This window comes from Malus sylvestris, chromosome 11, assembly GCF_916048215.2.
Source record: "Malus sylvestris chromosome 11, drMalSylv7.2, whole genome shotgun sequence".
In the NCBI taxonomy this organism is placed as follows: domain Eukaryota; kingdom Viridiplantae; phylum Streptophyta; class Magnoliopsida; order Rosales; family Rosaceae; genus Malus; species Malus sylvestris.
The window spans coordinates 33,136,745-33,164,730 of NC_062270.1; the positions used below are offsets into that span (position 1 = coordinate 33,136,745).

At 38.5% G+C, this 27,986-nt stretch overlaps 1 pseudogene; it reads left to right on the plus strand.

Annotated features, from left to right (window-relative positions):
* Positions 1 to 377: 377 nt before the first annotated feature.
* Positions 378 to 27,386, plus strand: LOC126588370 (peptidyl-prolyl cis-trans isomerase CYP37, chloroplastic-like; annotated as a pseudogene).
* Positions 27,387 to 27,986: the final 600 nt, after the last annotated feature.

Here is a 27,986-nt window from a genome sequence, read left to right on the forward strand (position 1 = left end):
GATTTGGAGGCTTTGATCTAACGGCTCAGAATAATTTTTTTTATTGTAACTAGGAAAATGGATATGGATGGTATACCGCATATTTTTATATAATTGGTAGAAAATTATATTTTTTAAGTTATTAACTTTTTAGTACACATATTCTACCGTTGATATAGTGACACATGGTGTACCACCACGTGTTTCGGTGAAAATTTTCTCCTTTTTTAACGGTTAGATATGGAGGCTTTGATCTAACGGCTCATAATAAACTTGAAAATAACCGTATAAATTATTCACATCCGCAACCATACAAAACCCATATTCCAGATAGGCGTTTAAGGGATGAGGCGCGCCAAAACCTCTCTGCAACTCCCAACTTCCAGCTCGAGCCTGCCATGGCATTCCCTCTATCCTCCGCCATTGTCTCTCACAAGCTATCTCTCAATGTTCCCATTGCTCCCTCCACTCGAAGGCCGAATTTAAAGCCAACCCATTTCATAGTTTGCTTCAATCGGAAAAATAGAATTTTACGGCTTAACTTTTTTGTATTCCATAATCCTGAATAAAAGTACATACAATCCTTGTTACAAAATGAAACAAGAATAAACGACACAATATCCTTCTTAAAATATGACTCTAATAATTACAAAATATTTATATTATTTTTCTCCTAAAATATAGACTTACGCCAATACTCCCCCTCAAGTTGGAGCATAGATGTTACGTATGCCCAACTTGATAAGTGAGTCATCGAACCTCCTACTACACACAGCATGAGTAGGATATCCGCAAGTTGTTCCTCTGAGTTCACGAATGGTATTTACACAAACTTCTTTTCTAGCTTTTCTTTGATAAAATGTCTATTAACCTCAACATGCTTAGTCCAGTCATGTTGCACTGGATTATCAGCTATTTCTCTAGCAGACTTATCGTCACAATACAATTTCATCGCCTCCTTCTGTTTAAAACCAAGACCCCAAAGCAACTTTCGTAGCCAAAGGATCTCACACACACCATGTGTCATACCCCTATACTTGGCTTCGGCAGAGGATCATGATACCACATTCTGCTTCTTGCTCCGCCACGTAATCAAATTACCTCCAACAAATGTGAAATACCCAGATGTAGACCGTTTGTTAGTCACATCACATGCCCAATCAACATCAGTAAATCCCTCAATCCTCATATGTCCATGATGTTCATACAAAATTCCCTTTCCCAGGGCAGACTTCAAATATGCCAAGATTCTCATTATTGCTGCCATATGATCCACACTTGGTGAGTGCATAAACTGAGTAACCACACTTATGGCATATGCAATATCCGGACGAGTGTGAGACAAATAAATCAGCCTCCCTTTTAGCCTTTGATATCTACCTTTGTCAACTAGCTTCTGATCTGGATAAATCCCCAAATAATGTTTCTTTGTGATGGGAATGTCCAAAGGTTTACATCCCATCATGCTTATTTCCTTTAGTAAATCCAGAACATATTTACATTGAGACAAGAAAATACCTCTAGAATCATCACCTGACGACTTCCACTCCAAGGAAATATTTCAAATCTCCCAAATTCTTCATCTCCGAATCATCACCCGGTATTATCATGTCATCCACATAAATAATTAAGGCCGTCACTTTACCACTTCTCCGTTTCACAAATAACGTGTGATCAGAGTGACTTCGATAATACCCAATCCTCTTCATAACTTGAGTGAATCTACCAAACCATGCACTAGGTGATTGCTTAAGCCCGTAAAGTGACTTTCGCAACCTACATACTCCGGTTTTGCCTCCGGCATTATACCCTGGAGGAAAATTCATGTATACTTCTTATTCCAAGTGCCCATGAAGAAAAACATTTTTTACATCAAACTGTTTCAGTGGCCAATTCAAATTTGCAGCTAAAGAAATAAGAACTCGTACTGTATTCATCTTCGCTATTGGTGAAAAAGTTTCCTAATAATCAATATTATATGTTTGTGTATAACCCTTTGCTCTAACCTTGCTTTATACCTGTCCACTGATCTGTCTGCCTTGTATTTGATTGTAAAGACCCATCTACATCCAACCAGTTTTTTTCCTTTTAGTAGCTCTGTTACCTCCCACATATCATTCTTATGCAGTGCCATCATTTCTTCATTTATTACAGCAGCCCATTTAGGATCCTTCAAGGCCTACTCAACTCTGGTTGGTGCTTGGATTGCTTCCACATTATTTACCTAGGTTTGACATTCCGGTGCAAGGTTTGAGCATGCCACATAATTAGTTATTGGATACTTCACTTTTCATTTAGGAGAAAACTTGTCAGGATGAACACCACGATTTTACCTTGGCGGCAACTTATACGTACTCATAATATTATCTGGATTAGTTACACGAGCATCAGTTGTACCTCAGAAATATTCAGAGAAGACACATTGGGTTGCACTATTGAGCTTCAGAGAAAGGGGGTACGGGTTCGGTAGATGCTGGTTCGGTAGACTCATGCCGATATTTTGCATCATACTAGGCAGACTGTTGCCGAGAAATATCAACTGTTTCAATGCCTGGCAGCTGAACATTAGTCCAATTTTCAGCAAGCTGTTGCCGAGAGCCTTCACTGTCTTCGCTGTCTTCATTCTTAGTAGTGTCTTGCCGAGAGCCGTCACAATTTTCGTTTTCAATACACGTTCCCCCTGAGCTACATATTACATTGTCTGGTATCTCCAACCACCCAAGATCACCACTAGTATTCTCTCCCAGGTGATGGAATCGAAGCATAAAAATACTCGGATTCCGAGAAAGTAACATCTATGGTTACATACTGTTGGGTTTTTGGCTCAAAATTAGGATGATGCAATAAATTAGGTTTGTGTTACTTATTTGGTTTTGGTGTCCTATTTGGGTTTGGTTTTGACTTCTTAGTTAGTTTCCTTGGTGGAGAGCTTTTATTAATTACCTATTTGATTAGGATTTGGATTTATTTCCTATTAGGATTCTTATTGTAACCTAAGTCCTATGCACTATAAATAGGACCTTAGGGTTAGTGTATTTAGTGTGGCTCATTCATGTGGCAATTTGGTGAGAGTCAATTTGTGAGTTTGTGAGTTAGAGAGTAATTTGGGAGAATCTTCTCCGTTAGTTTTGGATTCTTTACTCGTTTGGTATAGGGTTTGTAATTTGTGGGATTTGGGTTGTGAGAGTTTAAAAACTCTTTTGTAATCTCCGTTTGTTTAGTGAAATTCCTCGCCATGCTTCGCTCGTGGACGTAGGCTTTACGCCGAACCACGTAAATCTCTTGTGTTAGTTTGAAATTGTTTGTTTTAGCTTTCACTTACGATGTTGATATTGGTACTTTGTTAGAATTCACTTCCGTTTCGCATAAAAATACAACACATACATATGGTGAGTTTCAGGGTGGTAGCACTTATACCCTTTCTGTTGGGGAGTAAACCCAAGAAAGACACACCGGAAAGCACATGAATCTAATTTACTATCATGAATCTTGTGAATATGAACATAGGCTACACATCCAAACACACGAGGAGTAAGAGTTTTAGTGGACATTACGAGAACAAATTATGTCAACACTTGGAGATGTGTACGAAAGTTCACAACCCAGGATGGCATATGGTTAATCACATATATGACATAGGTAACGGCTTCATGCCAAAATTGTTTAGGCACGGATGCACCAATAAGCAAGGCATGAGAAATTTCCAAGATATGACGATTTTTCCTCTCAACAACCCCATTTTGTTGCGGAGTATACGGACAGGTGGTTTGATGAATAATTCCACGATCTTGTAAAAACCGGGATAACTCAGAATATATGTACTCTCTACCATTGTCAGAATGCAAAACTTTAATATCAGAGGAATACTGAGTTTTAATCATCTGTTGAAACAGACGAAACACATCACAAACCTCACTTTTATTTTTCAACACATACAACTGTAGAATTATCAGAGAGACGGGCCATACGGCCCACTTTCAACAACACCGATATTGTCCCCAACTTGGTAATTACCACCTGCATAATCCGTCAGGTGTGAGATTTTATCACATAACGCCTCGGTATTAGTTGAAGTGAGGTTAGGATATTTAAACTCTTATTTTTCTCATTGATACGGTCGATGTGGGACATTTTAACACGCCCTCTCACGTAGGACCCAATTAGTGGGTCACACCTGGGAGATCTACACATCGACAACCATGTGGAGCCAAGAGGACTCACCCTACAGGCGGGGCCAAGAGACCCACCATGATTATGCCGAGCCAAGGGAACCTACCCATCACGTGGCAGTACAGTACAAGCTCACTCCTTGGCTCTGATACCATGTAGAAATATTAGAGAGACATGTCATACGACCCACTTCCAACAACATCGATATTGTCCCCAACTTGGTAATTACCACCTGCATAATCCGTCAGGTGTGAGGTTTTATCATAAAAGGTCTCGGTATTAGTTGTAGTGAGGTTAGGATATTTAAACTCTTATTTTCTCATTGATACGGTCGATGTGAGACATTTCAACAACAACCACGTTATACAAGTGCAATCAATCACGAAAGTAACAAACCACCTAATTCTTGTAGTAGTACTAATAGGGAAAGGCCCCCACACATCAGAGTGTACTAGCGCAAACAAAGAAGATCTTCAATTCATACTTGGAGGGAATGAAGCACGATGAATTTTGGCTAAAATACATACTTCATATTTCAATTCTGAGTCTTCAATACCATTGAATAGATCAGGTAATATATGTTTCAAATAACCACACGATTCATGCCCCAAACGACGATGCAATAACAATACCTTCTGTAGATTACTATTACGTGACACATGAACCAAATTAGCTTTTCTAGGAACCACGTCATCCACATAATATAGCCCCTCTCTCTTAGTGCCACGCCTAATGATCTCCTTTGTCTGAATATCCTGAAGCAAGCAAAATGAAGGATATATTAATACAACACAATCTAATTGTTCAGTGACTTAAGGTATAGACAATAAGTGATGAGACAATGAAGGAACCAATAAACAATTATGTAAGGGAATAGAGGGTGTAAGGGACATTGTTCCCGCTCCAACAATAGCAACAGTAGTACCTTTGGCAGTTGCCACACACTTCCTATAAGGATCTTTCATGAACTGAGACAAAGTTATATCATACGTCATATGATCCATTTCACCAGAATCTAAAATCCAACTGGTATTGGTCATTGTAATAACAATTGAGACTACAATACACGATAATTACTAATGTGCAACAATTATACCAATACACTGTAATTGAAGCAGGAAAGCACAATGACAAGTATACAATACTATTGTGACAATTCTCTATATCGAAAACAATCAGCAAATATTACTTCCTCTTATGCAACACTCATGGAAAAGACAAGACCACATGGTTTCACACGCTGCCCAAGGCAGCAAGCAGCCACATCAGTTCCTTTTTTTTTTTATCAACACAATTTTAGAAGCTGCAATAAGGCATCAAGCAGAAATCAACTTCTATAGCTCTTACACAGGTAGATATCACGGCAATTGCGAACTGCGATTACAAGCAACAGCAATTGTAGAACAAACACACCAATACATGGCATAATTGCAAAAGCATAGCACCACACATGGTAGTAGCAAGATCACATTGCTGCAAATCCAATATACATGCCCTGACTGATTTCTGCAACAAGCAGCGCATAAACAAGTCGATCGAACACAGCAGCGGAAGAAAATATTGTTTTACAATTTCTAGGGTTACGACCAAGGTCTAAAATATCGATATTATCTTGATATTTCCATCGAAATTTCCGTGTTTTTGGACTACCAATATTTCTGATATCATCGATATTTTAGACCTTGATAGGAACTCTATGTGGTACTAAGTCACTCATGTATCTTACCATGTAATGTATAAAGTGTAAAATATTGTACTAATTCATTATATATAAATAATTATGGTGTGTTTAAACTTCTTTCATTAATTACTACATATTTTCTACACTCACAATGTTTGCCAGCTCGCTATATGATCAACTTAAATCAGTTAAATTCATCATGCAATGCATTTCCTTCCAATATTTTGTAATAAACTAATAGATAATTGACTAAATAAACATCCTGCAAAGTTTCAATAAAAATTTCCAAGTTTTTCTTACAATTTCCATGGTTTTTATTCAATTTTTATCGATATCGATAATATCCCGATACTTCCATCAAAATTTCCGTGTTTTTGGATTACCGATATTTCTGATATCATCGATATTTTAGACCTTAGTTACGGCAAACCTGGCTCTGATGTCAAATAGAATTTTACGGCTCAATTTTTTTATATTCCATAATCCTAAATAAAAGTGCATACAATCCTTGTTACAAAAGGAAACAAAAATAAAGAACACAATATCTTTCCTAAAACATGACTCTAATAATTACAAAATATTTACATTTCTTTTCTTTTAAAAAATAGACTTACGCCAAGAGGAAAAACCCAGAAAGATCAGGCCGCTCCAGAGTTCATTGCATGTCCAATGACAATCATCCAAAGGTTGGCCTTGATCCTACTCGTATACTTGGTTTCTTGAAATTCTGGTTTTCGGGTTTTCGAAAGCTCTAAAATTGTTGTGAAATTGTGATTTTTTATGTTATTTGTGAATGATTATAGTAATATAGTGTTTTGCTGTAGTTTTGATACGATGCATGCCCCAAACGACGATGCAATAATAATACCTTCTGTAGATTACTATTATATGACGCATGAACCAAATTAGTTCTTCTCGGAACCACGTCATCCACATAATATAGCCCCTCTCTCTTAGTGCCACGCCTAATGATCTCCTTTGTCTGAATATCCTGAAGCAAGCAAAATGAAGGATATATGATGAGACACAGACCATAAGTGATGAGACAATGAAGGAACCAATAAACAATTATGTAAGGGAAGAGAAGGTGTAAGAGACACTGTTCTTACTCTAACAACAGCAGCAGTAGTACCATTGGCAGTTGCCACACACTTCCTATAAGGATCTTTCATGGACTGAAACAAAGTTCTATCATACGTCATATGATCCGTTGCACCAGAATCTAAAATTCAACTGGTATTGGTCATTGTAATAACAATTGAGACTACAGTACACGATAATTACTAATATGCAACAATTATACCAATACGTAGTAATTGAAGCAGGAAAGCACGATGACAAGTATACAATACTGTTGTGACAATTCTCTATATCGAAAACAATCAGCATCTATTACTTCCTCTAATGCAACACTCACAAAAAAGACAAGACCACATGTTTTCACATGCTGCCCAAGGCAGCAAGTAGCTGCATCAGTTCCTTTTTTTTTTACCAACACAAATTTACACGTTGCAATAAGGCATCAAGCAGAAATCCACTTCTGTAGCTCTTACACGGGCATATATCACAACAATTGAGAACTACGATTACAAGCAACATCAATTGTAGAACAAACACACCAATACACGACACAATTGCAAAGGCAGAACACCACACATGGCAGCAACAAGATCACACTGCTGCAAATCCAATATATAAGGCCTGACCGATTTTTGCAACAAGCAGTGCAGGAACAAGTCAACCGAACATAGCTGCGGAAGAAAATATTGTTTTATAGTTTCAAGGGTTACTGCAAACCTGGCTCTTGAGGCCAAATAGAATTTTATGGCTTAACTTTTCTGTATTCCATAATCCTGAATAAAAAAACATTCAATCCTCGTTACAAAAAGAAAAAAAAAAGATTACAATATCCTTCCTAAAACATGGCTCTAATAATTACAAAATATATTTAGATTCCTTTTCTCCTAAAAAATAGACTTACGCCAATAGGAAAAACCCAGAAAGATCAGGCCGCTCCAAAGTTCATTGCATGTCCAATGACAATCATCCAAAGGTTGGCCTTGATCTTACTCATATACTTGGTTTCTTCAAATTCTGGTTTTTGGGTTTTCGAAAGCTCTGAAATTGTTGCGAAATTGTGATTTTGTATGTGATATGTGAAGCCTGTTAGATACCTAGTTGGACTTGACTAACATTATAAGTATTAATCTTATGTTGCCTATACGTTATAAACTGATTAAGGAGTTCTAAGCGTGGAAAACTACTTCTTTAATTAAGGATACGTGGATAACATGCAGCAAATGATAACTGTTTATCCACTGCTCGGTGAAAACTGCCGGCAACCGTAGGAAACTGATTTCCACGATAGATGGAAGTTAGATGAAAGATGTGTATATATAATCCAGTTCCCTACCCGTGAAGAGTTGTTCCGTAATATCTAGGGTTCTATCACCTTTGGAACTTAAAGTCTTAAACGAGTAGAAGAACTGCATTCTTTTCAACCAGAAGCATGACTGCTCCAGGTATCGCAACATAGTCAAACTAAATGTAATATGGGATACTTGTTATATAATGAACTTACTGCATTAATGCTTGACTGCAAATTGATTAAGTACAATATATATATATCGGTTTCCAACATTTGGTATTAGAGCCAAATAACAAGTCCTAGATTCGTTTCACTGCTTTATTATTATGATAAAAGTGTGATGATATGTTTGAAATACATTATATATCTCTCGAGTAATGCAGTACTTGATGTACTTCAGATATTCATCAAAGTGAATATTGTTATTGTATCTCTTGGCTATTAAAGGGGTCTTAAAAGATTCATGGCATGTTCATATATTTCTCAAAAAAAGGGAAATATATATAAATTGCATGAAGGTTAATAAATTGTATGAATCATTCCCTGTAAAAGTTTGCAATTGTCCAGTCCAAAGACTTGATATGTTTTTGCGATTATGGAATATTATAGCCAATATATGCAATATGGAAGCCAATTTATGATTTTCACTCAAAAGTGCGATGTAAACTTGCAGCAGTAACTGCCTACTCTTTTCTTTGTGACTAACGTTTCCTTGACTGCTCCAGTGAATTCATCTGCTCTTAGCCTTTCATCTGTTGAACCATTAAGTGGTGGCAATTTCAAACGGTGGAAGCAAGATATAGAGATCTTGCTAGGACTCATGGATCGCATGATTAAGGATAAAATTTTGCTCGCTTTGGATTTCTCAAATTTCGAAAACTGCATTGAGTGTTTTAAGGGGAAAATGACTAAAACTAAGAAAAAGACTTTAGTTCGAAGTAAAAAACTATTAGAAATTATCCACTCTGATGTTTGTGGATCTTTCCCAAATAAAACAATATGTGGGAACATTTATTTCGTGACTTTTATTGATGATTACTCAAGGTTTTCATACCTTTATTTGATCTCAGAAAAATCTTCAGTGTTGAATTGTTTCAAAGTATTTAAAACTGAAGTAGAGAAACAGTTGGAGTTGTCCATTAAAATTCTAAGGTCCGATAGAGGAGGTGAATACTATGGCAAGTACACTGAGGCATGTCAGGCCATCTCCAACCGATGGCTGGCCAGATGGCTCGTTTTAGCCCTTTGGCCCTCCAAGATTCTCCAAGGTATTAATATTTTAATGAACAGTAAAGAGCCATATTTGCCTCCGTCTCCAACCAAGGGCCAGAGGGCCAGAGGGCTCGTTTTAGCCCTTTCACAAAAAACCGTCTCCAACCGAGGGCCAAATATAATTTATTATTTAAAAACTACAACTTAAATTCAAATCCAACGGTTAAGTGACATCAACATGACGTCAAATCCAATGGCTTAGGAAGTTATAGGAAAAAAATAGAATTTAAAAAAAATATGAAACAAATTTTGTGAAATATAAGTTATAGAAAAAAATGGAATTGAAAAAAAAAAATATGAAACAAGTTTTGTGAAATAGAAGTTATAGGAAAAAAATGGAATTTAAAAAAAATATGAAATAAATTTTGTGAAATAGAAGTTATAGGAAAAAATAGAAAAAATCGAAGTTATATGAAAAAATAGAAGTTATATGAAAATTTTTGTAAATAAAAAATAATAATAAAAATGTAAAAAAAAAAAAAATCAAATGAAACCCAACAGCTAGCTGACTAGTTAGCCGTTATATTAAAAAAAAAATTCAAACTATTAGTGTCGGTTATAACTGACACTAATAGTAAATAAATTTTTTTTTGCCTATGAATACCTATTACTGTCGGTTATAATCGACAGTATTAAAAAATCCTTCTTTAATGCTGTCGATTATAACCGACAGCAATAGGGAAAATATATAAAAAAAATAGCCAGCTCGGGGCTGGCTGGCTGGCCGGAAGCAACCAGCCCTTTGGCCCTTTGAAATTCCGTGGGGCCTTCCCAGATTCCAGAGCCCTCTGGCCTAGCCCTCAGTTGAAGACGGTTTTAGGGCTATTTTCGGCCCTCTGGCCCTCTGGACCCTTCGGTTGGAGATGGCCTCAATCTAAGGGGCATTTTGCTCAATACTTAGAGGAGTGTGGTATACAAGCACAGTACACTACTACAGGCACGCCACAACAAAATGGAGTGGCTGAGAGGAGAAATAGAACACTGATCGAAATGGTTAGAAGCATGATGAGTTGTTCAACACTTCCACAGTTCTTATGGGGTGAAGCTGTGAAGATGTCAAATTACATCCTAAACCGAGTTCCTAGTAAGTCAGTTTGCAGAACTCCTTTCGAGTTGTGGACAGGGAGAAAGCCAAGTTTGAATCAAATGCATGTTTGGGGTTGTAGTGCAGAAGCTAGGATGTATAATCCTGCTGAAAAGAAATTAGATTCGAGAAAAATTTCATGTCACTTTGTGGGATTTCCTGATAAATCAAAGGGTTATAGATTTTATGCATTAAATCTCTCAAATAGAATATTTGAGTCCAATGCTTTCATATTGGAGATTTTAATTTGCAAAGTGGCACACCTGTTACAAATGTCAACACACATGTTACAAGTGTTGATACAACCTCTACTCCATCACATGCATCAACTAGTCAACCAATACAAGCATCTGTAAATGAAAGAAGGGTGATGCCACAACGAGTTAGGAGGTCAGTGATACCAGATGATTATTTTGTGTACTTTCAAGAGGTGGAACTGAATGCAGGCATATCGGATGATCCTGTTACTTATCAAGAAGCTATGAGTGGTTCACAATCTGAATTATGGCAGGAAGCAATGTATGATGAACTTAAATCCATGCAAACAAATAATGTTTGGACTTTAGTTCATGCACCAGATAATATCAAGGTAGTGGGGTGTAAATGGGTGTTCAAAACTAAAAAGGATTCGACTGGAAGAATTGAGCGGCACAAAGCCAGACTGGTGGCTAAGGGCTATACACAAACTGAGGGAGTTGACTACTCAGAAACCTTTTCTCCTGTATCGACTAAAGATTCACTTCGAATTGTGTTGGCCCTTGTGGCTCATTATAACCTAGAATTGCACCAGATGGATGTAAAGACAACCTTCTTGAATGGTGATTTGGAGGAAGATATTTATATGGAACAGCCTATTGGTTTCATTAAAGAAGGTGAGGAGAACATGGTTTGTAAGTTGAAAAAATCGTTGTACGGCCTAAAACAAGCCTCGAGACAATGGTTCTTGAAATTTGATGAAAAGGTAACTTCTTTTGGTTTTTGTGAAAATAAGATCGATGATTGTATTTATCTCAAGGTTATTAGATCTAGATTCATTTTATTCGTGCTTTATGTGGATGATATTCTCTTGGCAAGCAATGATCTTAATCTTGTGCTTGAAACTAAGAGATTGTTATCTAAAACCTTTGAGATGAAGGATATGGGAAATGCATCATATGTGCTTGGTATAGAGATCAAAAGAGATAGGGCTCGAGGATTGTTGGGACTCTCACAAAAGTCATACATTGAAAAAGTGTTGCACAGATTCAATCTGCAAACTTGTGCCAATGGAGAAGTACCAATGGGAAAGGGAGACAGGTTGAATAAGTCTCAGTGTCCGAGGAATGAAATTGAGAAACAAAGCATGGTCAATAAGCCTTATGCATCCCTAGTAGGAAGCTTGATGTATGCAAAGGTCTGCACTAGACCTGATTTGGCATTTGCCATCAGTGTGTTGGGAAGAAAGCAGTCGAACCCCGGTGAACAACATTGGGTTGCAGCCAAGAAAGTGTTACGATACTTGCAAAGGACAAAATCCTTTATGTTGGTTTACAAGAAAGTAGAGAACTTGGAACTAGTTGGCTACATAGATGCTGACTTTGCAGGTTGTGTGGATGACAGGAGATCCACGAGTGGCTACTTGTTCTTCTTGGCAGGAGCAGCTGTATCATGGAAAAGTGCTAAACAAAAAGCACTAGCCACATCAACCATGGAGGCTGAATTTATAGCATGCTTTGAAGCTACCAAGAGAGGCTTGTGGTTAAGAAATTTAATCAGCTGCATGACTATTGTTGATTCAATTTCGAGACCACTAACCATATACTGCGATAACAAAGCTGCAGTATTTTTCTCTAAGAATAACAAGAAGTCTGAGGCAACAAGGTTGATGGACATCAAATATCTATCAGTGAAAGAACATGTGAGAAAGGGTGAAATCACAATTGAGCACATTGAAACAAATTCAATGATAGCTGACCCTCTGACTAAGCCATTGGCAGTAGGAGCATTCAAGGATCATGTCTCTAAAATGGGAGTGCTTGAATCTGTAGAATCTGCTGAAGTGTGGGAGTGAGAAAAACTTATTGTAAGTCACATGTATATTTCAAATATGAATTCGAATGTCACTATGTTGTTCAATATCAAGACCTACTGTGTCATATGCACTTATTGAGCCTATTGGTTGTCTGAGTTGCTGACTGTATACATGTATATGTGTATTATGGTGTTTTGATGATTAGACATGAATAATTCGAGGGATGCAACTCGATGAATGCTCAGGATCTTCCAAAGATGATCCATGAAATGACTGTTTTGAATGAATGAAGGAATATAAATTCATTGAAAAGTCTAAAATTTATTTCTAGATATTAGTCTTAAGTGTTTGTGGTTTCAGGGTGCTTGTGTTGTCTATAAACACATGATTTTCTGAAGTTCGAATACTTGAATTAATTATAGTAGATGAAGGGAAGTTAGTAAGCGTGAAACTCGATGTGATCACATAAGGTATCAGTGTTATAAAGGGCATGACTTTTGTTGATGCACAAAACCGGAGCGGTCTTGGAAAACCGGAGCGGTCTTGGAACAACGTAAATCCGACCGTGAATCTGCACAAACGCTCAAGAACACGAAGAACACAAAGAACACAAGGATTTTATCGTGGTTCACCCCAATGTTTGGGCTACGTCCACACTGTAGTTGATTCTGTTTCTCTATACGTGTATGGATACAAGTGTTTGGGGGAAGTCCCCCCAGAGAAAGAAGAGAAGGGAGAGGAGAGCCTCGGTGGTGTGAGGTCTCTCCTGAATATAATGAGAGCTTCTTTTAGCCTTCTTAGGCTTGGCTCTTTGCCTCCCTTAGAATGAGGGAAGGAGTCCCCTTTTATAGAATAAGGGGCTCCTATTCTTTTACAAAGTATGGGCTTTAGTGTGAGGCCCAAATACAAGGCCCAATGCCCAAATATACGAGGCCCAATATATGGTACCAACAGGAGTCCCCCAAGTCTTCAGTCAAGAGAGTCTTTTGGCTGGAGACTTCAAATTCAGTCCATGTGTGGGCCGAAGTGACTAGATGCTATCTTGAACCAGTACTCAACATGAGTCAACGCTTAACATAAAGTAATACTCAGCTAGAGGTAGCACACGTTACGAGGTTGCCCGGCCGGAGGTGATGCCCGTTGCGAGGCTGCTTGGTTAGAGGCTTACGCTCGCGGTGAGAACTTGCTTGGTTAGAGGCTTATGCTCGCAGCGAGAGGTTGCTCGGCTGGAGTCGATGCTCATTGCAAGGTTGCTTGGCTACAGGCTTATGCTCGCGGCGAGAGGTTGCTCGGCCGGAGTCGATGCCCATTGCCAGGTTGCTCGGTAATAGGCTACGTTCGCAGCAAGGCGGCTCGGCTCGTGGCATTCCTGGTTGCAAGTACATACTTTATGTCAATGTGTACTTAGTATGAGTTGATTCTCGACATGACTTGGGTCTGTAAGTTGGGTTTGATTTTGTAAGTGCCCAAAATGAATGGTGTCTGAGCTTGTTGGTGTCCAAGCAAGTGGATGTCCTGGTTGGGCAAGAGATCAATGTTGATCAGTAGAGCTGGTTGCTCGATAATTCCTGACAACAAATGACAGCATAAGTATGATTGTATAAATCAATAACGTGGAATTAATCATGTGATATCATTTATAATAATTATATTATTTAATCATGAGTCATCATGATATAGAAATAATATAATAATTATTTTATAATAATTATTTTAATCATAATCATAAAAATAATAAAATAATAAAATATTCAAAGGAAAAGAATCTTCTCCCTTTTTTTTCGGTGGAGGCATGGTGGAGACATAATGGGTGGTTTTCTGAAAAGAAAACGTTTTTCTTTTTCTTTTCTTTTTCTTTTTCTTTTCTTTTTTCTTTTTCTTTTCTTTTTTCTTTTTCTTTTCTTTCTTTTCTTTTTCCTTTTCTTTCTTTTTCCTTTTCTTTCTTTTTCTTTTCTTTCTTTTCTTTTTCCTTTTCTTTCTTTTTTCTTTTCTTTCTTTCTTTCTTTCTTTTTTCTTTTCTTTCTTTTTTCTTTTCTTTTTCTTTCCTTGGCCGACAATGGGGTGTGGGATATTTCCCACCAAACCCGTTCCACTTTCTTGTTATTCCTTCTGTCTCTTCTTTTGCTGTTGGGTATGATGGAAGGTGGAGTGGAGCTTCCACTTCTTCTGTTCCTCACTAATGTTGCTGCACTCCCTCTTTTTCCTGATGTCCTGCACCTGCACTTGCACCTGCAAATCATGTGCAGTGGTACTACCCAGCTCCATCCCATTACAAGCAAATACAGATAGCTCCGGTCTTGGCAGCTATTGACCAAAATGTAAGACCTCCTCAGAGCTTCCTCGAGCTGCTCCAGAGGCTCCCTTGTCTCCGGATACCTCTTAAGCTCCGAGATTTTCAGTTGCTCCAACAAGTTCCCGATCAGCTTCCAATGCTGTGCAAATTGCCTGCAATTCTTCTTGTGCATTCGTGCCGTGTTTGCCGCCTTGACTATCAGTTCAATCAACCTCACAGCGTCTAGGCCCGTCAACTGAGTCACATTTGCAATTTCTCCCAAGTGATCCCACGACGCCATTTTCGCCTCTTCGAAAGCACTAAACCTTGACTTTTCAGCTTTTTTGTGAACACTTCACTGGATCACAGCTACAGATCTCATTTCACTATAATCATTTCAGTTTGACATTAAACAAAAGCATGAACCAAATTGAAGTTCTAAAGCAGCAATTACTCTGAAAAATTGCCCAAAAAAATTGAGTCATCATTTTCCAATGGCTCGAGCGATTTCCAAGACAACCCATCTGAGTTTAAGGAGAGAAAGACTTCCCCGATGCGGTCCAAGGAGAGAAAGATTTCAACAAGTCTCCTCCACTCTCTGAGAGCGAAGCCCTCCTCGGACAGCATCTCCGAAGGAGGCGGCAAAATTGGATCGTCGGACCCGCCAAAACCTTCATCGAAGCCCTGTCCATTCGATTCGGCGTAGATCGACGGAGGAGAGAAAGCCTCCGACGCAGGCTGAGTGGCGAAAGCATCGCCTGCGGCGGAGCCGTGGAAGATTGGGGAATCGGTAGCGGAGTCCTTGAGCGACTCGGTGTCGACGAAGGAGTCGAATCGCTGGGAGGGGAGTCGCGGGTCGTAACCCAGATAACCGTCGTCGTCGAACGGGCGAGTTGACACGGTGATCGGGACTGAGTCATCTTCGGGCTGAGTGAACGAGGCCATGATCCAGTCAAATGTACTGACACGCAAGAAACGTCTCTCTCGATCCCTTTCTCTCCTCTCAGTGTTAGCTCAAGCTGAGAAAGGATCGTTAGATTAGGATCGTGGTATATATACGATCAATGATTGAAGACCTATCTTTTGCATGGTGTTTCTGAGCGCAGTTGAGCGGGTCTCCGTTGAAAGTGTGTGAGCGCAGTTGAGCAGATTCACGGTGGTGGTGAGATTTGATGAAAAAAAATGAAAGAGAACCGACATAGCTTTTCGTGTCGTTTCCCACAGACGGCGCCAAATGTTGATGCACAAAACCGGAGCGGTCTTGGAACAACGTAAATCCGACCGTGAATCTGCACAAACGCTCAAGAACACGAAGAACACAAAGAACACAAGGATTTTATCGTGGTTCACCCCAATGTTTGGGCTACGTCCACACTGTAGTTGATTCTGTTTCTCTGTAAGTGTATGGATACAAGTGTTTGGGGGAAGTCCCCCCAGAGAAAGAAGAGAAGGGAGAGGAGAGCCTCGGTAGTGTGAGGTCTCTCCTGAATGTAATGAGAGCTTCTTTTAGCCTTCTTAGGCTTGGCTCTTTGCCTCCCTTAGAATGAGGGAAGGAGTCCCCTTTTATAGAATAAGGGGCTCCTATTCTTTTACAAAGTATGGGCTTTAGTGTGAGGCCCAATGCCCAAATATACGAGGCCCAATATATGGTACCAACAACTTTGATTATAATGTTTAGTCTGTGTCCATGTGGGAGAATGTTAGATACCTAGTTGGACTTGACTAACATTATAAGTATTAATCTTATGTTGCCTATACGTTATAAACACGTTATAAACTGATTAAGGAGTTGTAAGCGTGGAAAACTACTTCTTTAATTAAGGATACGTGGATAACATGCAACAAATGATAACTGTTTATCCACTGCTCGGTGAAAACTGCCAGCAACCGCAGGAAACTAATTTCCACGATAGATGGAAGTTAGATGAAAGCTGTGTATATATAATCCAGTTCCCTACCCGTGAAGAGTTGTTCCGCAATATCTAGGGTTCTATCACCTTTGGAACTTAAAGTCTTAAACGAGTAGAAGAACTGCATTCTTTTCAACCAGAAGCATGACTGCTCCAGTTATCACAACATAGTCGAACTAAATGTAATATGGGATACTTGTTATATAATGAACTTACTGCATTAATGCTTGACTGCAAATTGATTAAGTACAATATGTTGGAATTGAGAAGTTTACTAACTCAATACCAAAATATGTGGGTGATAAGTTTACAAACTCTATCACACCTCTCACTTTCACTCTCAATAAAATTGGACAAAGAAATAGAGAAATGAGGGAAGTAACAAGCTTTGAAAAGAAAACTTAGACTTTGACATATGAAAAGAGAGTTTTACAAAAATCAATAGCTTACAAGCTGAAAATGAGAATGGGAAATGGGATTCGGATGAGATGCTCTAAGGCTTAGCAAGATGGCCTATTTATACAAAACTGAAAAAATAAACAATCCAACAATACATATAATGAATGATGGTGTTCCACATCTTTACATCCTTTCAAACACATGCAGCAACTTTGATAGTTGGCATACACATGCATTGCATCATGGCAGGTTGTAATAACCACCTTTCGGCTTGCACACAGCAGCTCACATCTCTGCTGTCTTTCAATCTCCTTTCGGCTAACACATGGAGGAAGCAATGATCTTTTTAGTTGCTGAAAAACACCCTGGAAAGAAACTGACAGCTTGTTTTAACCATTAACAACCTGTTTTTATTTGATTTTCCAACACACCTCCTCAAATTAAAACGCCTTTATCCCTAGCATTTCACGTAGCAACTTGAATGGCTCAACTGGCAGTGGCTTAGTGAAGATATCTGCCACTTGTTCCTTCGTGTGACAATAGACAAGCTCAATTGTCTTTTGCTTCACATGATCCCTCAAAAAATGGAACCTGGTATCGATGTGCTTACTTCTTCCATGTTGGACTGGATTCCTAGCAAGCTTGATAGCTGAGATGTTATCCACATGAATCACAGTCGATTCCACTTGTGGATGACACACTGACTTCAACAGATTTCTTAACCAAATTGCCTCACACACGGTTGAGGCTACAGCAACGTACTCGGCTTCACACGATGACAAAGCAACAATTGATTGCTTCTTTGAAGTCCATGAGAAAGCTGTTGATCCTAGAAAAAACACATAGCCAGTTGTGCTTTTCCTTTCATCTTGGTCACCTCCCCAATCACTATCCGAATAACCAAATAATTTTGCATCTTCACCAAAATTATAAAACAGACCATAGTTTAGAATACCTCTTATGTACCTCAAGATTCTCTTGGCAGCCAGCCAATGAGACTCCATTGGTGTTTCCATGTACCGACTCACGAGTCCAACTCCATAAACTATATCAGGTCTTGTGATTGTAAGGTACCTTAGGCTTCCAACCAAGCTTTTGTACACGGTTGAGTTTACAAACTCACCTTCTCCTTCCTTGGACAGCTTCAATCCAGTTGCAACTGGAGTGTTGACAATATTGCACTTGTCCATATTGAATTTCTCCAATATATCTCTCATGTACTTTTGTTGAGAGATGTAGATACCGTCACTTTCTTGCTTCACCTCTATGCCAAGAAAGTATGACATTAATCCATTGTCAGTCATCTCGAATTCACTGAACATGGATTGCTTGAACTCTTAGAACATTGCTTCATTATTTCCTGTAAACAGCAAGTCATCTACATAGAGACAAATAATTAAGAACTCCCCTTTTGTACCATTCTTCATGTAAACTGAATGCTCGTATGGACATTTCTGAAATCCATTTTGGTGAAGGTAGTTATCAATCCTTGAGTTCCAAGCTCGTGGTGCTTGCTTGAGGCCATACAAAGCCTTCTTCAAACGATACACCTTTTTTTCTTCTCCTTGTACTTGGAAGCCTTCTGGTTGTTCCACGTACACTTCTTCCTCAAGTACTCCATTAAGGAAGGCTGACTTGACATCTAGTTGATAAATTTTCCATTTATGATGAGCGGCAAGAGAGATTAGTAATCTTACCGTGTCAAGTCTTGCAACTGGAGCATAGACTTCATCATAGTCCACTCCATACTTCTGTTTGTAGCCCTTTGCTACAAGCCTTGATTTGTACCGATCCACACTCCCATCTGCAGTGCGTTTGATCTTGTACACCCACTTGACACCAATTGCCTTCTGATTTGGTGGGAGCTTTGTCAACTCCCAAGTGTCATTCTTCTCGATGGCATGGATTTCTTCCTCCATGGCTATTCTCCAACGATCTTCTTCCACAGCTTCATTGAAAGAGAGAGGCTCGTGGTCTGCATACAAGCAGAAAAGGTTGGTTTCTTCTTCTTCTTCTTGTCCATATATCTCGGTGAGACTTCTTAGTCTCACTGGAGTTGAAGAGCTGCTTTCTTCACTAGATGTAGGACCACTCCTTGCAATTCTGTGCACTGGAGTTGTGGTGATTGTTTGAGCAGGTTGTTGCTCAACAGGTGGTACAACTTCTGGTTCTTCAAAATCAGTGGAAACGATCTTCTCTTTACTGACTTCTTTGTTGTTCCACTTCCATGCCTCTTCCTCATTGAAGATGACATCTCTACTAACCACTAGTTTGCCAGTTAGTGGGTTGTAGAGCTTGTATGCCTTGGACTCTTCACTATAGCCCACAAACACACACTTTTCACCTCGATCATCGAGCTTTCTCCTCTTGGCTTCTGGAACCTGAGCATATGCAACACACCCAAAAACTCTTAGGTGTGCAACACTCGGCTTGTATCCACTCCAAGCTTCTTGTGGTGTCATCCTCTTGACACTCTTTGTTAGACATCGATTCAACAAATAAATCGAACAAGCTACAGCTTCTGCCCACAATTATTTTGGCAAATTCTTCTCCTTAAGCATGGACCTTGTCATGTCAAGGATGGTTCGATTCTTTCTTTCGGCTATCCCATTTTGCTGTGGGGTATAGGCAGCAGTCAGTTGATGCCTAATTCCTTGCTCCTTGCAGTATGCTTGGAAAGCATTGGAGGTGTACTCTCCACCTCTATCTGATCTCACAGCCACAAGCTTGTGGTTGTTTTCAGCCTCTGTGAGCCTTGAACTCCTTGAAGATTTTTAGGGCAGCCGACTTCTCCTTGAGAAAATAAACCCAAGTCTTCCTACTGAAATCATCAATGCAAGTAATAAAATACCTATTACCTCCATAAGACATGGGATCCAATGGACCACATATATCTGTGTGCACCAACTGCAGTGGTGCCTTTGCTCTCCATGTATCACCAACAGGGAACGATAGTCGTGCTTGCTTGCCAAGCACACAACCTTCACATACTTGGCGTGTGGCTTCAATTTGGGGTAGACCACGAACCATTCCTCCACTTGACAGCAACTTTAGGCCATTGAAATGAAGATGGCCAAATCGAAGATGCCATTTCCATGACTCATCTTCCATTACACCGATGTTGCAGCTTCCAATCTTTGTGTTCAAATTCAACGGGAACATCCGGTTCTTTGACATTCGAATACGTGCAATAAGCTTTCTCCTTGCATTCCTGAGAGTGAGAAGCATGTTCTCCATATGTATAATGTACCCTTTCTGGAGCAGTTGACCAATGCTCAGAATGTTGCTCTTCATACCTGGTATGTAGTAGGTATCGGAGATGTATTCTTCTCTACCATCCTTCTGGATGATCTTGATCTTCCCTTTGCCTTCAACTGGCAACTTTGAGGAGTCACCAAGACTTACAGATCCATAGGCCCCATCTTTGAGTTCGGCAAAAAACTCCTTCTTTCCACACATGTGATTGCTTGCACCAGAGTCCAAATACCAAACATCTTGTTGGCTACTGGAATCATGGTGTGCTAGCAAGACTGTAAGTTCTTTATCAGTATTTCCACTTGATTCTGCCATGTTGACATGCTCACCATTTTTATGTGAACATTCATTGGCATAGTGTCCATATTGCTTACAGTTGTGACACTGGATATGCGCCTTTCCTCGAGTAGATCTCCACTCCTGAGACTGACCTCGATTTTGTGCATAGCCTCGACCTCTTCCTCGGGCTCGTCCTCGGCTACGGTTGGATGAACTCCCACGACGTGAGTTCCACTGCCCACGACCTCCATTTGGTTTGTCAATATTCAACTTTGACTCCAAAGCTTGCTCTAGTGTTGTGGGGCTTGCATTCTTCTGAATGCGTTGCTCGTGAACTAGGAGGGATCCTAGTAGCTCCTCTGCGCTCATCGCCTCCAAATCCTTGGATTCCTCAATGGCAGTCACCACATGCTCAAACTTAGATGTGAGTGACCGGAGTATCTTCTCCACAACTCGTACTTCATCGAGTCTCTCGCCATTTCTCCTCATCTGATTTACTATCACAATGAGCCTTGAGTGATAGTCGGAGATGCTTTCCCCTTCATTCATGTGAACAGTTTCAAAATCTGCTCGAAGTGACTGTAACCTCACTTTCTTGACTCGATCTACTCCTTTGTAGATTGTACTGAGTGTGTCCCATACTTGCTTGCTCGTTGTTGCTTCTGCAACCTTCTCGAACGTTGAATCTTCTAATCCTTGATAAAGAAGATACAACGCCTTCTGGTCCTTCTTTCGTAAATCCTTGAGAGTGTTACTTTGATCTGCAGTATATGTGGCTTCTTGCTCGGTAGTGGGTACAACATACCCACTACTGACAACTTCCCATAGCTCTTGTGATCCAAACAATGCTTTGAATTGGATGCACCATCTTTCATAATTTTCTTTCTTCAATGTGGGAACTTGGAGCTGCACTAAGTTGGATGCCATAACTGCTGCACCTGCCAGAATGGTATTCTGGCTCTGATACCAACTGTTGGAATTGAGAAGTTTACTAACTCAATACCAAAATATGTGGGTGATAAGTTTACAAACTCTATCACACCTATCACTTTCACTCTCAATAAAATTGGACAAAGAAATAGAGAAATGAGGGAAGTAACAAGCTTTGAAAAGAAAACTTGGACTTTGACATATGAAAAGAGAGTTTTACAAAAATCAATAGCTTACAAGCTGAAAATGAGAATGGGAAATGGGATTCGGATGGGATGCTCTAAGGCTTAGCAAGATGGCCTATTTATACAAAACTGAAAAAATAAACAATCCAACAATACATATAATGAATGATGGTGTTCCACATCTTTACATCCTTTCAAACACATGCAGCAACTTTGATAGTTGGCATACACATGCATTGCATCATGGCAGGTTGTAATAACCACCTTTCGGCTTGCACACAGCAGCTCACATCTCTGCTGTCTTTCAATCTCCTTTCGGCTAACACATGGAGGAAGCAATGATCTTTTTAGTTGCTGAAAAACACCCTGGAAAGAAACTGACAGCTTGTTTTAACCATTAACAACCTGTTTTTATTTGATTTTCCAACACAATATATATATATATATATATATCGGTTTCCAACAAAGCCTACATAGTTGGAATGATTGTAGTAATGTAGTGTTTTTCTGTAGTTTTGATACGATTCTGGTAGTTTTGATTGTCATTGGTTTGAATTTGAGTTTTGCGAAGGCGGGTGATATATGAAATAGTTGATGAGGAAGTCTACATTTGTACTTCTTTGGTATTAAATTGTTCTGTTCTTCTCCTCTTTAGTGTTTTTTTTTTTTTTTAATGCAGATTCTCTGAATTCATGCTGAATCAATGGCAGTTATACAATGGCTGTGTCCCGATTGCAAGTGCTAGAACTTAGGGCCGTTCCAAGTTTTTGAGGCAAATTTGAATTTTATACTAGTGGAAATGCTTTGTTACTGGGATATGCTCCATGATCGATATCAAGTTTAATTAGTTTTCTGTCACTTTTCAAATTTTGTATGTTAAAAAATGTGTTATTCTGTTATCGTCAGTTTACCTTCCACGACAAGAAGAGTCAAATGCAGCTCACTAACTCACGTTTCTCAGTGGCTTAAAATTATTGCCCTTTGTGAGGTCTTTCTTATTTGTTAGGAATATATAAAGTATTGCCCTTTGCGAGGTCTTTCTTTCCTTGACATGGGCTTTCAGTCATGCAGGAACTCAAAGATCAGCATAGTACTCTTACCAATTTCTACACATCAACTTCTCTACTTAAACAAATTTGAAAGTCTTATTGCTGTGATCCTTGTGTTTGTCCAAATATCTTCTCCACTTCCTTTGGTTGGTTGGGACGTTTTGCCCGTATCATCACCTGCAAATGCAGTTCTTTATTCACCAGACACCAAGGTTCCCAGAACAGGAGAACTAGCTTTAAGGAGTGCTATCCCTGCAAACACAAACATGAAAACAATACAGGTAGGTCCTTGTTGATGATTGATTTAAATACATGATCTCTTACCTTTGATATTAATCAGTTTTGGATCATCTTACTTTCATTTCTAGGACTCTTTGGAGGAAATTTTGTACTTGCTAAGAATTCCACGAGAAAGCCTTACGGAACCATGGAAGGAATTGTGAAGAAAGCTTTAAAGGTATCCACATAATACAATATAATTTAATAAGAAATTTTTATTTGGAATGCATATGATGTGTTAACTACAAAGGGAAGTAACTGTTAACAAAGGATTGGTTATAGCCTCTTGCGATAGATTAGATTGTTACCGAAATTAGTGTTATTTAAAGGAGCTTTCCTTCTTTTCTAACTGTCATGGCTCCTCTCTCATTTTATTTCAAAAAGTTGTCATATTTTAAGATGTCAGATCCACCAAGGGCCTCAAACATGGCCACCTGCCAGAAAACTATGTACTGATTGCTGAAATTTCCCTCCATATTGATTGTAATTGTGAAGAGCTTTAAAATACAGAAACCACATTCTCTTTTTAATTATATTCTGCAATTTGTAAGTTGAATTTTCACAGCATGCTACATGGTAATGTCTGATGTTCCACCTTCGATCATGCATCTATGCATGTTAGCAGTTGCATTTTACAATTTCTAAATTATATTTCCGTATATCAGATAGCAACAGACGAAAAGGATACAATTCTGGCTAGTGTACCAACAGACTTGAGGGAGAAGGGTTCCATATTATATGCATCTCTTATCAATGGAAAGGTATGTGAATGTCCCTTTGAAAGAAAGAAAAAAAATCATTACAAGGCTGTTATCATAATATCAACTTCTATGTCTCATGCGCCCGTATGATATCTGACTCAAATAATAGAAGAAAAACATTGAAACTATTGTTACTAGGGTTCCATAGTTAGGTTTTACAATTTATCTTTTTGCTTTTTTTGGAATTGATCAAATTTCACTTGACAATTATTTTTATGTGATATACTGTCATTTTTAAAGAATTGGCCTTATGCCAAATTCTACGTTTGTAAAGAAAACCTTGTTTATAATGTTAGATTATTACTCTTTCTGCACTCTTGCTGCTCATAATAAACTGTGGAGAAGAAAAGAAACAGAAGAGTAGATTTATGGTTCGGCATGTTAGTTTAAATAACTAGGATAACTCGGTCACTATCCGAAACTATAAGAAAGTTTTTTAATTTGTCTTAGTTTTCCAGAACGGATTGCAAGCCCTTCTTCAATGTATAAGGTTAAGGACCCAGATAAAGTATCAGTAGGCCTTGCATCTTCACTGGATACAATTGCAGAGCTGGGGTTGTTGCAGGTACCTACAAGCAAATAATAGCATTAGATTCAGTCGTTTTCCTGATCTTTTTTGTTGGTCCTATTGGACCCTGGTGTTCTTTGCTCTTTCGGTTTTGGCCTCTTTTGGATAATAAATTCTTTTGATTACCAAAACAAAACATTAGATCCTCCCTTTTATACTAGATAACTCAGTATCTGAATCAACAAATGGAAGCCTCTTCGGAAGCTATGGGAATAATAAAAGTTTATTTCTCTGATTATGCTATTTGGAACATACAGACAGAAACATAATTATGGCCCATTCCTGAGTTCCTCAGTAACAACTTAAGTTTTGGGGGCGGAGTGGTCTCACACTTTTGAAGCAGGTTCTTTAGCATGTAGCATAGATCCCTAGAATAAGGATAAAATGATGCAAAGGGACGAAACTAAAATAAATGTATGAGTTTTCCAGGATGTTCATAAGAACTTCATTGGTCTCTTTACAAAAGTCATACATCGCAAACCTATGTTTGAAAGACCTCCAAATATGTGATAATTTGGTAAATAGACTTTGCAATGACATCATCTGTGCTGTAAGTAGAATATCAATATTTTGTTTTAAGACGTGTAGGCTTACATTTACAGGGAGAGGGACTGTTGAACTTACAATTGAGAAAGGTGATGGTTCAACCATTTCTCCTGAAGCTGGTGGTGAACCAAGGAAGACTGCTACAATTCAGGTATAACATATCGCATATTTGAGTAATGGATAATTGTACGCCCAATCTGGAATCTTCTGATATTATTCTTTTTTATTTTTTGTTTTTCATAAGTTCTGGTTGTCGATGTTGTTGCTGTTTCTTGGTGAATGAGACAAAATATTCTGCTAATAGTGTTGTTTTGAAAACTATTTTCACTATATCGAGACTTGATACACTTAGTATGATATTTGGTTGTCGATGTTGATGCCTAAAGGTTGGCCAGAATTCATTGACAACTGTTTTAAAATCTGGAAATATGACGAATGTCATATATGGCTTGTTGTATCCATTAAGTTTTATGTTTATCTGTTGGAATTTGATGACCATTATTTTTTAGCATTATAATTTATACAAAGCTAATATGTAACTAATATACATCTTAGTAAGTATTTAGAATATGAATCAAATTTTCATTTATCCTAGGATATCAAGTCAAATACATTTATGTTAATTACATGCTTTGTCACATCTTGGCCCGGCCCCCACCACATTCCAGGTTCGACTCCACCGTAACACGATATTATCCGTTTTGGGCTCCGACCACGCCCTCACGGTTTTTGTTTCTAGGAACTCACACGAGAACTTCCCAGTTGATCACCCATCATGGAACCCGTTTAACTTCAGAGTTCCGGTGGAACCAGAAGCCAATGAGCTCCCAAAATGCCTCGTGCTAGGTAAAGATGAGAATATACATATAAGGCTTACATGATACACTCCCCTGGACGATGTGGGATGTTACATGCTTGATAACAACGGCTTAACGGGGCTGGGATTAACAGTAGGAAGAAATAAGTAATTGTGTCTTCTGATCAGTATACCTTTGTACAGGTTGTTATAGATGGATATTCAGCACCACTAACAGCTGGGAATTTCGCAAAACTGGTAAGGTATTTGAACCTCACATTGGCTAATTTTTCGAATTATGTGGATGGATGTTGCTTATTCCTATTTTTGTGCTTCTTTTACCTTTTATATGCATTGCCACTGCAGTTCATCCATATATTCTAGGGCCAACTAGAAGTGGCCAGAAGAAAAGGCCTAGTAATGTATTTTATTTTCAAATTTTCCCATCGAGATTGAAATCTCAATACTTGTTCTCGTTCTAAATCGCGTATTATCTCACCAATTACATGTGGTTGAACTGTCCTATTTTTCTTTATATGCTATATAATATGAAATGAAACTCTAATTATGTCGAGGCATTTTTTAAATCCTTATTTAGAGTTGAACCAGGGTGATCATAGTTCTGCTAGCCTTCTGTTGATTCCATCTAAATTTGAGTCTTTGGTTGTAATAGTCCTTGTGAACTTTTTATCGAGTTACATATGAATTTTACTTGGCTGAAGCATGCATAAACAATCTAAATTTCTTCAGGTAATTGATGAGGCATACAATGGGACAAAGCTCAGCTCTACTAACCAAACTATTCTCTCATATAATGGTCTTGACAAGAACAGTGGTAACAGTGTTCCTCTAGAGATAAAGCCATCTGGGCAATTTGAGCCCTTGTACAGAACAAAATTAGATGTGCAGGTATCCTTATGCCGTATACTTTTACAACTCCGTCATTTTGATCAACAAAATGATTTTCATGTATGCAATTGTCTTTGTTAGTTGATTTACATGTACTTTGTTTTTGTTTTTTCTTTCCCTCATGGAAGGATGGGGAGTTGCCAATTCTTCCACTGTCTGTTTACGGAGCAGTTGCAATGGCACATAGTGAAGTCTCTGAAGAGTACTCATCACCGTATCAGTTTTTCTTCCATCTGTATGGTAAAAGATATGTAAGTGCAATGCAAGCACCAACGTTTAAATTAATTAAACAACGAACTTGGGCTTTGACAAGCTTTAGAGTAACCATATAGTTTAGATGTTTGAACGTCGGATCCATGAGTTGTTTCACAGTTCTTTCATCTGAAAGTGACTTTACTGTTTCTTCATATCCTATAGGCTGGCTTGGGAGGATTATCATTTGATGAAGGAGAATTTTCAGTTTTCGGGTATGTATTTTGACTACTGAACTGTTCTTGCAGGTAACCAAACTCGGATTTAAATAAAATGATCCTGGGTTTTTTCTTTTTGCAGATACACAACTACTGGGAGAGAGATTCTTTCGCAGATAAAATCCGGAGATGTGATTCGATCTGCAAAGCTGGTCGAAGGTCAAGATTGTCTCGTATTCCCAGAATGACAAGTGATCACTGTTCTCTTATCAAACCAGGAATCTCCTTCATTCTTTGTAATTGTTGTATTTTAGAAGGTAGCAGCCTGATTTTCTTGGTGCAGGTTGTGCTGTCAAAGTTTGTGTAATCTTTTTCTTTTTCATTGAAGTTGAAGGTTCTCTTATTACAATTGGAAGAACTTTAATTCTTGGAAGAATTCACGCTTTCAACATGCCTTGTCATATATTGGGTCATTTAAGCCGTAATACATGTGGAAAATAAATTTTGGCTAACGGGGCAGCTCTGATACATTTTTGCAAATTTATCTAAAATCTACCTGGAATCGCTGGTATCATATTTCTTAGTATATCCAACCGAGGGCCAAAGGGTCATAGGACCAAATATAGCTCTGTGATAAAAAACCATCTTCAACGGCCAAACATAATTTATTATTTAAATTTAAAAACTACAACATCTTAAATTTAAAAACTACAACAACTTAATCTTAAAAACTACAACTTCAATTTAAAAACTACAACAACTTCAATTTATAGGAAAAAAATGAGAACGTTATTAAATGTTTGTAAAAATGTTGTTAAATGTTTTTTTTTATGCTGTATAATTTTTATGTTGTTTTATGTTATTTAATGTTGT